This window comes from Lates calcarifer, linkage group LG19 (assembly GCF_001640805.2).
Source record: "Lates calcarifer isolate ASB-BC8 linkage group LG19, TLL_Latcal_v3, whole genome shotgun sequence".
In the NCBI taxonomy this organism is placed as follows: domain Eukaryota; kingdom Metazoa; phylum Chordata; class Actinopteri; family Centropomidae; genus Lates; species Lates calcarifer.
In genome coordinates this window covers 222907-236383 of record NC_066851.1, presented here as the reverse complement: position 1 = coordinate 236383, position 13477 = coordinate 222907, and the positions used below count along the sequence as shown (strand labels likewise).

Below are 13477 nucleotides of genomic sequence, written 5' to 3'. Positions count from 1 at the left end.
GTGAGAAGTGAAAGGTGTGGACAGGAGAAGAGTTGAAGCACAAAAATTTGAGAAAAAGTTGAAGGGCTGAAAGCCAGACTCTAGTCCAGCGCAATACACACCCATTATAAACTCAGAAATTGCCAAAAATGAGCATGAAATATAAACTGCTTTAATTCAAAAACTGTACAAGATATCAAAAAGTTGAATGTTTAATAGCTGAACTTGTTGGGACTTGTTTAAAGTTTAAATGAAGTTTCTAGCACAAAGTATGCTGAAGTTGTTAAAGTTCAAAGAGGCTGAAGTTTTCAAAGATTTGAACATTCCGTCCATTCATTTGAATGGGAAAAAATTTGCAGAAAAAGTTGAATATTTTAAATAGTATAAAAAAGTTGAATGTAAGCAATAATGTCCTGAATGAGCTGAACATTTTGGTGGTTGAATGGTTTAAATAGCACAAAGTATGTGGGAGTAGTTAGATGCCGAAAAACGTACAGAAGAATAAGAATAAAGATTTGAAGAACAGTAGTGTGAATCCTTACTCAGCATTCACACTAATAATAAAGATTTGAATAATCACACTAACTAGAAAATGCAGACAAAGTTGAACATTTTAAAAAGCATAAAGAGTTGATGAAAGTTGAATAAGCACAAATGTAAAAAGGTTAATAGTTTAAAGCTTTTGATAGTTGAATGGTTTCTGTGGCAGAAAGTATGCAGGAGTAGTTACAACCCAAACAGGGGTGGAAGCAGAAAGGAAAAACAGCTAAATGCAGAAGTCAAACTGTAAAAGAGGTAGAAACAGTTGAAAGGTAAAATCAGTTGCTGAGGGTTTGACTCAAACAGTTAAAATGAAGAGAAAGAGGTATGAAGTCTTAAACACTACTTAAAGATGAAAAATGGCTGAAATTATTGTTGAAATGCAAAAATTTGAAAGGCAAAAGTCATTGTTGAAGTTTATAATGGCTGAAATTAGCAGAGAGAAAGGGTAGATGCAGAAGCTGAAAGTTAAAACCAGTAGCTGAAGCATTCGTTTGAATAGCAAGATTGCTGACAAAGTGAATGTCAAAACTGATAAATGCAGAATCTAAAGTTGGAAGTCAAAATGTAAAAGAGGTAGAAACAGTTGAAAGGTAAAATCAGCTGCTGAGGGTTTGACTCAAACAGTTAAAATGGACAGAAAGAGGTATGAAGTGTGTCTGTGTGTGTCACCAACTGAAATTAACTGCCAAGTTACTCCTGATTAAAACTGCTCTAAAACCTGTTTGAAGTGAAAAGTGTTGAACTGTGTGTGAATCCACGTCTTCTATGTGCTGTGGAGACAGTTTGTAGCAGGATTTTGACAGAAAAGTAAGTCAAGAGTTTGATAAACAGCACAGACATCAGAGATCAGCTGATCACAGTCACCTGTTTGTGTCCAAGTCATAGTCTGTGTATAAAGATGGAGGTAGCCACCGTGATGTCACCCACTGTTGTTGTGAATTGCCTTTTTGAGGCCTCAGGTTTGGAAATTGGCCGTCACCATCTTGGTATTTTTGCAATCTGTTAAAAATGTTGTTGTGGTTGTAGTTACGTTGTTTAAGTATACGTTACGTTACGTTACCTAACTTTTCAATGGTGTTAATTAACATTAGCTAGCACAGACATAAACATAGGCTATATTGAAAAATTGTAAGGAAATTTCCTGGAATAACGTAGTTCCAGAGAATAGTATGGAGCTCATCTAATGAGAGTGGTGTTTCTTATGCTTTTTTTCTGCCAACAATATGACACATTTCTCTCTCTCTTTTTTTTAACATCAGCCCTGGTTTGGATCATTGGAGACAGCTACATCCTTAATGCAACAATGGAGGACCTGCACCACCTCCACCTGCAGTATCCAGACATGAAGACATCTTCTGTCACCACACAGAGCTGCAGATGAAGGGTGGTGACAATCCAGGGAACACTGACAAGACCTACAGGTTTGTAAACAGTGTTATGGTCACATACATTTATATTCATTGTTTAAGTGGTAGTCTTGTACGTCACACTGTAAGCTATGTATTATTTTTCATTTCCTCTGTAAATTGTATTTGTTACTGGGATTCAGCTTTATCTTGATCCACAGCTGTATTTTCAATTTTTTAATAGTTTCAGCGAACTGTAAATTGTGCCCTACACTGTTTAATTTATCCATGTATTACATTCATTATACATCTGTCTGGTGTTGCTGAATTAATGTACTTCTCAACTTGTAATAAAGGTATTAATGAAGATCAAATGACAGATATTAGGTTGTTCTGTCCCCATAATTGTCTTATGTGCTTATGTGATGAATGGCATCAAATACACTGCTCCATAAGGGTTGCTCCTTCTGTTGGTACAGTCATTCATTTTTCACAGTGTGGATACCTTTGAATTACAGTAAAAGACAAACACTTTAGTTAAGACATGGTGGATCACATACTGTAATTTCCGGACTATAAGCCGCTACTTTTTTCACACGCTTTGAAACTTGTGGCTTAAACAATGATTTATAGATTTTTATGGGCTAACGAGCTTCATGCCGCAAAAACATTTAGACACCTGCGACTTACAGACAAGTGCAGCCTGTATATGTACTTTTTTTTTTTTATTTAGTGGGTGCGGCTTATAGTCAGGTGCGCTCAATAGTCTGGAAATTACGGTACATGGGATATATGAATGTTTGCTTCATTTGAGGACTATCATGTACTTTCAGCATTAACTTACCAAACTCCTACAGAACAAATGTTTTCCTACATATTGTGTATAGTATAAAAAATACACCTTTAACTTTGTTGTGATATGATCATTTTGTGAATGACCAGCATTTATAAATAGAGAACCTAACATGTTTATGACTCATGACTCTCCTTGTCATATTGTTAAAAGTTGTTGACACTGTTTTAACCACATGGAAACTATTTAAACATCATGTTAACCTGAATCACATGTGATGGACAGTTTTATTAACTTGCATTAATGCAGTTCATTACACTAGCACAATGCACTTTGTTAGCCAGAGGCATAAAACAAATGCCGTTAGCTTAATGTTAATTTAACATACTTTTTATCGGGCGCTGTCTTAATATTCCTACAGTGTATGGTTAAGTGTGAAAGTCTGCTGTTTATCCTCCTTGGCCACCTATCAGGTAATACACAGTGAGTAACTTATTATTTATTGTATGTATTTAGACATCTGGAGTAGCACTGTCCCTGGTTTAGAAATTGGAGAATCTGGAGTAGGTAGTGCAGGGACAGCGGTTTAAAAACTGTACTAAAGTTACTAAACCAGGGATAGCGCAACTCCAGAAACACTAGTTTCAGACCCATGGACAGCATAGAATCTGTCATAGCGCTGTCCCTGGTGCCGATCACAGCATACCTGTCTCAAATCCACCATTCTCAAGGGGGCCCCGGTTATTTTCATGGACAATAACCTCAACACGGACAAGATGAAGGAGATGATAGTGGACATGAAGAAGAGGAGCTCTCACTGGCCATTGTTCATTCGGGAGCTTGAAGTGGAGATGGTGAGCAGCTACAAATACCTGGGCGTCTACATCAGTGAGGACCTCACTTTGACACTTAACACTACACAGCTGGTTCAGAGGGTTGAGTAGTGGTGAGTAGTGGTAGTTGAGCAGCAACTTCTACAGCTGCATTGTTGAGAGCATCTTGATTGCAGCATCAACGTGTGGTATGGCAGCACTACTGTTATGGACTACTAACATCTGCACGGATCATCAGGGCTCCACTGCCCTCTCTGCAGAGCATCTACTACTGCAGAGTCCACATGAGAGCTACCTCCATCCTCAAGGACTCCACCCAGCACTTCTACCTTATGGAGGTGTGACATGCAGGATTTCCAGACTAAAGAACTCTTTCTTTCTCACTATCATCAGATTCCTAAACAGCTGACAAGAGTTTATAATCATGGACTATGTCATGCAACTGCACTTGACACTTTGACAGTTTGCACATGTGTAATTGCTATCTATTGCACATACAGCTGATGTAGCTCACTAATTTGCACAATATGTACGTAGTTTATGGCAGCTGTTTTTATCTCCATAGTTATATTTCTGCACAGTTTACATTTATATTGATATGTTTCTATTTATATTCTATTTTCATATGCTGCTTTTATAATTGCTTTATTCTGTAATTAATACTTTTTACTGTTTTGTTTTTTACTATTAGTTATCAATGTTATGTGTTGATTTTACATTGTTTGGCATTCATTATGGGCAGCAAAGAAAGAATTTTATTGTACAGGGAAACATGTTTCGTTACTGTGCATATAACAATAAAACTTCAAAATTGTCAGGAAACAATGGAAAATTTAGCAATATTTAGAAATTTATTTTACCAAAACACAACAAACACAAACACAAATAAAAACAACTACACTTTTTACATTTTTAACATCTGAACCCACTGAACATTAACTAAAACAAACTATTTACATCTCCCCCAAGACATCTTCAGCCTCAGTCTCTGTTATTTTGTCCCCAACTTTTTTAATTTTAAGTTTTAAAGGAGGGACTTTCATCGGGGGTTCCAGCTTGCTCCAAAGACCTTCTTCTATCAGCACTGTGTCTCCCTCCATGGTCAGGAGCTTCAGGATCCCAGGCTTACTTGGACTCTCCATCACCCCAAGAGCTCCTACACGCAGTGATGGCGTTTGAGTCCTGCAGTGGAAAACAACAATTAAAACCTTATTTTATATCTTTCTATCTATGAGTGAAGAAAAAAGGAAAGAAACCAAACAAAATCCACCTCTACTGCAGTGTAATCAGATGACTGCAGCTTCTAGCCATAACTGGATGTGTGTCCTTATAAATGGGTCAAGGTGATCACCTCTCCCACTTTCAGAGGGATGACTGCAGCCTCCCTCCATAGGCTAACAGCTATGCTGGTTGTGCCCTTTTAAATGAAATAAGTGTGCATATATAATTAGGCTTTTTATTCTATTCCTTTGAATGGCCAACACAGCGTAACTTCACAGCGTACCTCTCTCAAAGTGGCCGTCCTCAAAGGAACTTCCTTTTCCCACTGTCACTTTCTGTGGGGCAGAGAGCTGGACAAGGTAAACTTATTAGTGTTTAGAGTAGGTTATCTAGAATTCATATCTGTATGCAAGACCACAATGTTAGCATAACCCTGGACTGAACAACCAATCTTTGTGGACAAAAATAACTGACCTCCACCACCTCTCTACTGACACCTCCTTGGTGTCTCTCAGTGGCACTCTCCTGGAGACAGATTGAAGGAGCGCCAGGGCGTTGCCTTTCAATTCCTCCGACACCTCAATGGGAGCAGACCGGAAGAACTGTGTCTCCTTTGTGACCATGATAATGTATGGGGGTGCCTTCATTTTTTAAGAGGTACCCATTCATTATGTAACCCTGCCCTTTCTTTTTATTTTTGTGGTGTACTCCTCATACAGGGTGATTTTGGCCATGCTGTCTCCATCACATATTGCATTTTTTTTAACCACACAGGGCTTTGGATCTCCTGAGCTGAAGATCCAAGAGAGGACCTTATTTTTGTCCTCCATTTGTACCACTGTTACATGGAGAGACGAAAAAAAGGTGAGTCGGGATGACTGCTGATGACTTTGTGCAGAGCCATTCTAAGATAAATACAGAAACACAGAAACATTTATGTTAATACAGATGTAGATTGTTTCTAATGACTGATGACTGTAAGACATCAAAAGGGGAGACACCATCTTCTTAGGATTGGTCAGTCTGATTAGCCAATCACAGTTTGTTTACTAACTTTTGCCCAGAAACCACATTTTGGGAGAGGGGAGGTGTTGGGTAGGGGGCTCTATCCCCATGTAGACAAGGGCCCACAGACAAAAACCCTCTGTTTCGTAAGTTCATAATTAGTGTGAGAAAAATGGCAAAAACAGTTAGAAAAACCATTTAGCTCTCCAAACATTCAGCTCTTTATGAGCTTTAAGGGCACTTATTGTTACCGACCCGTCTCGTGGCTTCCGAACCGTAGTTGGGCAGCCTCAGGTATAACGCTAGCTCCCTTAGCTTAGCGTGGCTCGTTATGGGTAACAGCATACCAATAAAAATCCGGACCAGCTCTGCGGTGGACAACCCGGCACTTTATTGAAACTCTGCAGCAGGCTGTACACACACAGTTCCAACCTAACACGTTTGGTTTTACTTTCGTGTTTGTTGGCACGATAGTATACTCCGTGGCTGCGGCTGCATTCACACACACTCGTACGCCATGTACGGCTCCAGGGTTACACTTCCTGTTTTTTACATGCAAGCACTTCCTCCCACGTCACGCGCACACCCTCACATACAGAGGCACACACATACACACACAGCCTATATCCTACCTATCTAAGGGGCAGGCTTGGCCTGCAACATTATGGCATGTTTCATTGTCTTTAATTGTCTAGAGAGCAAACTGACTGAGGAGAAGAAATGAAATCCACTGTAAATTTCATCTGACTAATTACTATAAATCTAATCTAATCTTACCTAACCTAATACTAGGCTCTAAAGTACACCAAAATAAATGTAAATAAGAAATGAAGAAAAGATGTTGTGTCTGTGATTAAAGAAAGCAGCACATCATCAGAACATTAATATCTGTCTTGTAGGCTAATATCACATAAACCAGGAACCAATTGAACTAAATGGGCAACTTAGCCTCATAAAGGGTTTTGACCTTGATCCTTGACATTATTATATCACTACAGTAACAGTGCATTCTGAATGAAAATGTTTTAACATTTAACATTTAGAAAACTAGCTAAATACAGAGATGAGGAGAATAAAAAGCCTCTTACCTGTTTTTGATGCAGCAGAACAAAGAGGAAAGTTCTAGACTAAACAAAGTATTTGAAAATGAAGTGCAAAACAAAAGGCCGATCACAGCTCTTCTTGTCCAGGCTGTCCTATCAGAGAACAGATGACATACTTGTTGCTGTGGCGGTTGCTGAGGAAGAGGGACAGTGAGTTAACCAATCAAAAGAGAGGTCCACTGGCGCTGTCTGTGCGTATATGTGTGTCACGCAGTGATATCACCCACTCTAGCTTTCAGCCCTTCAACTTTTCCTCAAACTTTTGTGCTTCACCTCTTCTCCTGCTCACACCTTTCACTTCTCACACACAGTTTATACCTCAAATTGCAGAAAATTTTGTGCTCTGTCACACAGTGTGACTCCCTAAGCCATAGGATTTACAGTTTTTGAGGTAGCAGTCTCTGATCACCAAGAGGAGCCCTCAACGGAATAAAAAATAGAGATATAACTCAATCCTCAAAAAAATAAAGAAATATAGCCTTTGAAATAGACACTATATACAGTGTTAATATTTACAGACATTACAATTATTTGCATTAAATTGTGCAGAGAAAATTTAAACAGAGTAGATAGATATATTGCACTGACCATGGGCTGGAGCTGATGCAGGATGAACCTCTCCTGGGTCTTCATAATGTCTGACATCAGTGCCACAGGACTGTAGTCCTTGGAGCCACTGGGATGTGACGTCTTCAGCACAGGAACAAGGCATGACATCTTCCACCCTCTGAAGACTCAGGGGGGGGCAAACAGATTGAGTTTGTTCGCCCAGTCCACACTACGTGAGTGCAGTTGGACACAAACAGGTAATCAGCTGATCTCTGATGTCTGTGCTGTTTATCAAACTCTTGACTTACTTTCTGACAAAATCCTGCTACAAACTGTCTGCACTTATTAGTGTTTAGAGTAGGCTTTCTAGAATTCATATCTGTATACAAGACCACAATGTTAGGGTAACCCTGGACTGAACAACCAATCTTTGTCAGGGGAGAAGTGGTGGAGGTCAGTTATTTTTTTCCACAGTGAGGAGTCCTGACACCTCCTTGGTGTCACTCAGTGGCACTGTCCTGGAGACAGGGTGTTGCCTTTCAGTTCGTCCAAAACTTCAATTGGAACTGACCAGAAGAACTGTCTCCTCTTGGTGATCATTATAAGATATGGGAGGCTTTAATTTTTTAAGATGTATCCCCTCATTGTAACACCACAAATAAGGCACGTGGAAAAGGGGGGGGGGGGGGGCTTCAGGAGCTTCAGGACCACTCCAAGAGTGATGGTGTTTGACCACTTCTTTGGGGGCAGAGAGCTCTACGACAAGGTAAGGTCCCAGCTTGCTCCAAAGACCTCTTTGATTTCCATCCTGTCATGTTCCAGTTGCTTTTTTCTGTAATTATTGCTTATGTATTTATATATCTCTATATGCAGTATAATCTAATGACTGCAGCTTGTAGCCATAACCAGAGGTGTGTCCTTTTTAAATAGGTCTACCTGTCCCACTTTCAGAGGGAAGACTGCAGCCTCCACAGGCTACGGTGGTTGTGGTCTTAAAGAAGTGAAAAAAGAATGAACGTGAGGAAGACATTAAAACAAATGGAGCGGACCAGAAGAACTGCGTGTCCTTGACTGTGATCATGATGGTGTATGGGAAGCTTTCATTTTACTCCCTCATTATGTAACCCTGCCCCTTTTTTTTTTTTTTTGTCACACATATTTTGTTTTTTATTATTTTAATCCTTAATCGTCAAACCCTTTTTAACCCCCTGGCAATTTTTGAGTACTTTTGATTTTACCTTACTTTAACCCTCATGTTGTCCTCTGGGTCAAAGTTACCCTGTGGTCGACAATGTGCTGTACTTTACTGCTGGGTAAATGGATATAATACACATCTACTTGAGGCCTGGGATGCTAATATTGATGTCAGTTACATTCTCAATGCATATTCATGCATCATGTACCTCACCAGCTACATAAAAAAAGCAGGAGTCTAAACTGTCTGAGTACCTCAAAACAGTCATTGAGAACTCAAACAGGGACCATGTCAATGAGTGTGATGAGATGAGAGAGGTCATGCAGGCTTATTCCAAAAAGAGAGAGATCAGTGCTCAGGAGTGTGTGAGCCGTGCCTGTGGCCTTCACATGAAACAGTGTTCACGTGAAACAGTGTACCCCCCCCCTTAACGACTGCCTCTCGGCAGTCGCCAATGTCAGCTGGGCAACACCCGTGGTGCGGGCTTGTCCGGATGTGTGGCGTGGAACTCCCTTATTAATGCCAGATCCAGGATATCAGCAGTGGGAACCCAGCTGCGCTCCTCCGGCCCATACCCCTCCCAGTCCACCAGGTACTGGAAGCCCCGTCCCCTCCGTTGGACATCAAGGAGGCGGTTGATAGTACATGCCGGCGCTCCGTCAATGATCTGCGGAGGGGGCGGAGCGGGGGCCGGAGGTTGCAGTGGGTCGCCGAGGTGGGGCTTGAGCTGGGACACATGGAAGACGGGGTGGACCTTCATGGAGGGGGGGAAGGTCCAGCTTGAGGGCCACCGGATTGACCACCTCCAGGATGCGGAAAGGGCCGATGTACCGGGGAGCTAGTTTCCTGGAGGTGGACTGCAGGGGAAGGTTCCTGGTGGACAGCCACACTGACGGTCCAACCTGGTATTGGGGAGCCAGGGTCCGGTGGCGATCAGCGGTCCGACGGTTCTGTTTGGTGGTCCGGAGGAGCGCCTGGCGAGTCCGACGCCAGGTGCGGCGACAGCGGCGGAGGTGATGCTGAATGGACGGGACCGCTATCTCCTCCTCCTGGGCCGGGAACAGTGGGGGCAGGTAACCTAGTGAGGCTTCGAAGGGGGAGAGGCCGGTGGCAGCAGAGGTGTGGGTGTTGTGGGCATATTCAACCCAGGGAAGCTGCTCCGACCAGGAGGAGGGATCTGCTGCACAGACACAAAACAGACACACCTGAGCGTGGACTCGAGGTGTTGGTTAGCCCGCTCGGTCTGCCCGTTGGTCTGGGGATGGTAGCCCGAGGAAAGGCTCACTGTGGCTCCCAGCGCCCGGCAGAAGGCCCTCCAGACCCGAGAGGTGAACTGGGGTCCGCGGTCGGAGACAATGTCCAAGGGGATACCATGGAGACGAAACACGTGGGTGACGAGGAGTTGGGCTGTCTCGGAGGCTGAGGGGAGCTTGGGGAGAGGGACAAAATGAACAGATTTAGAGAAGCGATCGATGATGGTGAGAATGATGGTGTTACCATGGGAGCGGGGCAAACCAGAAATAAAGTCCAAGGCTATGTGAGACCAGGGTCTGGAGAGCACGGGCAGAGGGCGCAGGAGTCCAGCAGGTGGGCGGTGTGAGGCCTTTCCCCGGACACAGACCGAGCAAGCTGCCACGAAACGCTGAGCATCCTCTTCAATAGTGGGCCACCAGAAGAACCGCCGGAGGAGATGCAGGGTCCGGGAGAGTCCGGGGTGGCAGGACCAGCGGGAGGAGTGAGCCCACTGGAGGACGGCGGACCGGGCTCCCTGGGGAACAAAAGCACGGTTAGGGGGACCGTTACCTGGGTCAGGGTCCGTGCGGAGTCCCTCCTGGATTTGGCTCTGGAGTTCCCAGGTAACGGCCCCGAGCACCCGGAAGGGCAACACGATGGTGGCTGGAGAGGACGTATCTTCGTCGGGAGAGTGCTGGCGGGACAGCGCATCAGGCTTAGCGTTGCGGGTTCCTGGTCTGAAAGTCAATGTGAAATTAAAACGGGTGAAAAACAGCTGTCAGCGTGCCTGGTGGGAGTTGAGCCGCTTGGTGGACTGAATGTAGGAGAGATTTTTGTGGTCTGTCCGCCCCCTCCAGGCAGTGTCACCACTCCTCCAGTGCCAGCTTCACCACCAGGAGCTCTCTGTTCCCCACATCATAGTTCCGCTCCGCCGGGGACAGTCGGCGGGAGAAGAAGGCGCAGGGATGGAGTTTGCCGTCCTCCTCGGCTCACTGGGACAGGACGGCCCCCACCCCAGAGTCTGAGGCGTCTACCTCTACTATAAACTGTCTAGAGGGATCGGGTTGGGTCAGGATAGGGGCGGTGGAAAATAAAGTTTTTAGTTTAACGAACACCGCCTAGGCCGGGGGAGTCCAGTGAAAGGGCTTAGCAGGAGAGGTGAGCTGGGTGAGTGGGGAGGCGAGCTGGCTATAGTTCCGGATAAACCTCCAGTAAAAGTTAGCGAAGCCCAGGAACTGTTGGAGCTTGCGCCGGGTGGAGGGGCAGGGCCACGCCACCACCGCCTTAACCTTCTCGGGGTCGGCCAGGATTTGTCCTGGCCCCACACAGAACCCCAGAAAGCTGACGGCGGTGGAGTGGAAGAGGCACTTCTCAGCTTTTACATACAGCTGATTCTCCAGGAGTCGCTGGAGGACAGAGCGGACATGGACCTGGTGGGCTTCAAGGGTGGGGGAAAACACGAGGATATCGTCAAGGTACACGAAGACGAAGTGATTGAGGAAGTCCCGGAGGACGTCATTAATCAGGTGCTGGAACACCGCAGGTGCATTGGTTAAGCCGAAGGGCATCACGAGGTACTCGAAGTGACCGAGGGGGGTATTAAACCCCGTTTTCCACTCGTCCCCCTCACGAATTCGGACCAGATGGTATGCGTTGCACAGGTCTAGTTTAGTAAAATATCGAGCTCCGAATTCAGGAGGGGGAGCGGATACTTATTGCGCACGGTGATGCGGTTCAAACCCCGGTAGTCTATGCATGGCCGAAGAGAGCCGTCCTTCTTCCCCACGAAGAAGAACCCGGCCCCCAGAGGGGAAGAAGAGGACCGGATGAGACCCGCGGCGAGAGACTCTCAGATATACTGCTCCATTGACTCCCTCTCGGGCCGCGACAAGCTGTACAGGTTGCTGGAGGGGAATGACACGCCCGGTAGGAGGTCAATGGAGCAATCGTACGGACGGTGAGGGGGGAGTGACGTGGCGCGGTGCTTGCAGAAGACGGGTGCGAGGTCGTAATACTCGGGGGGCACAGAGCTGAGGTCGGGGGAATCCGGAACCGGAGCGGTCACCCCAGGTGCCGGTGGAAGCGCCGACTGTAAACAGACAGCGTGGCACATGGCGCTCCAGCCCAGCACCCGACCCCCCCACCAGTCTATGTGGGGATTGTGGAGCTGGAACCAAGGGAACCCCAGGATCACCGAAGTGGAGGAAGTGGAGAGGATAAAAAAACGGAGGTGTTAGCGGTGATTGCCAGAAACTATAACTTCTAGAGGGGGAGTGCAATGGGTGACGTGGGCGAGGTGGTGACCATCAAGTGCGGTGACGACTAGGGGAACTTCCAGGGGTTCGGGGGGTATGCAATTCTTAGCGCACCAGGCCGCCTCCACAAAATTCCCATCAGCTAAGGAAGACTGGGCAAAATTAATAGTGAGGGGCAGGACCAACCGGGGTTTATTCTTGCCAATAGTATTGCTCACTACTAACCTCGGCACTAGGGGTGAGCCCGGCCCTTTTGGGCGGACTGGGCAGGCAGACATGAAATGACCAGGGGCACCACAGTAAATACATCGACCTTCCCTGACCCGTGACTCTCTCTTCTCCGGGGTGAGGCATGCCCTGCCCAGCTGCATGGGCTCACAGGGGTTGGGGGATGATCCACGCTCCCCGCCAGGGGCCGTGGAAGACTGGAGACGCCGAGGAGGGGGGGCCGGTGGAGCCGGCTGGCTGCTGGAGGTGGCGTGCTTCTCCCTCCGCCTCTCCCGAAGGCGGTTGTCCAGGCGCACCGCGAGGGAGACGAGAGCGTCCAGCGTCGACGGTTCGTCCCGGGCGGCGAGCTCATCCTTGAGCCGCTCGGCGAGTCCCCGGATAAAGATCCCCCGAAGGGCGGGTTCGTCCCATCCGGTCTCCACAGCCAGGATCCGGAACTCCACCGCGTAGTCTGCCACCGACCGGGTCCCCTGGGAGAGGGCGAGGAGGTGCTGGGCAACATTGCCAGCGTGATCGGGCAAGTCGAACACTGCTCGGAACAGAGTCAGGAAATCGTTGAGGGAGCGAGTGCTCCAGGGTCTCTGGGAGCCCTCTGCCTCTGCCCAGGTGAGAGCGCGTCCCTGTAGCAGCCCGACCACATAGCTGATCTTTTTGTGCTCGGTGTCATAACACAGCGGCTTGAGGGCGAAGACGTTTTGGCACTGGAGCAGGAAGCCTCGGCAATTCCCCAGGGTGCCGTCGTAGACCTCGGGGTGAGGTAGGTGGGGTTCAGGGGAGCGTGGAGCAGTGGCCACGGCCGAGGGAACCGCCGCGGCAGCGGACAGCTCGTTGAGCTTTGTGTGGAGGTGTTGGTTCTCAGCCTGCAGCAGGGAGAGGGCCTGCTCATGCTGGCGGAGACGAGCGCTCTGCTGCTGGATGAAGTCTCTCAGGTCCACCCCGGTGAGATTGTCCGCTGAGTCCATTCTGTGGCCAGTCCTTCTGTTATGAAGCGCCTTGGCGCTGAAAAAGGGAGGACTCAAAGATGCGGATTCACCAGGGCGTTTATTGTCCAAAGAAAACAAGGAGCCAAAAGGGCTGGGGAAGAACACAAAGAGGCCGCCAAAAGAGCGGTGGGTCTGGCAGGGTCTGGGTCCGTGACCAGAGTGGGGTCCGGGGAATAGCGCAGGTAGAAGGCAGACGAGGGAAGCTGGGAGG

General features: G+C 46.7%; 1 long non-coding RNA gene across 3 annotated transcripts; it reads right to left on the bottom strand.

Moving 5' to 3' along the window:
* Positions 1–4326: 4326 nt before the first annotated feature.
* Positions 4327–6545, bottom strand: LOC108873883 (uncharacterized). 3 transcript variants are annotated; one of them, XR_007815137.1, is made up of 4 exons: positions 5976–6545; positions 4999–5620; positions 4765–4911; positions 4327–4676 (listed from the first exon to the last, which is right to left on the bottom strand). It is a non-coding gene; the product is annotated as an uncharacterized LOC108873883 (long non-coding RNA). The 3 variants fall into 3 exon arrangements; XR_007815138.1 differs by having other exon boundaries at positions 4999–5065; positions 5190–6543; XR_001959564.2 differs by having other exon boundaries at positions 4999–6540.
* Positions 6546–13477: the final 6932 nt, after the last annotated feature.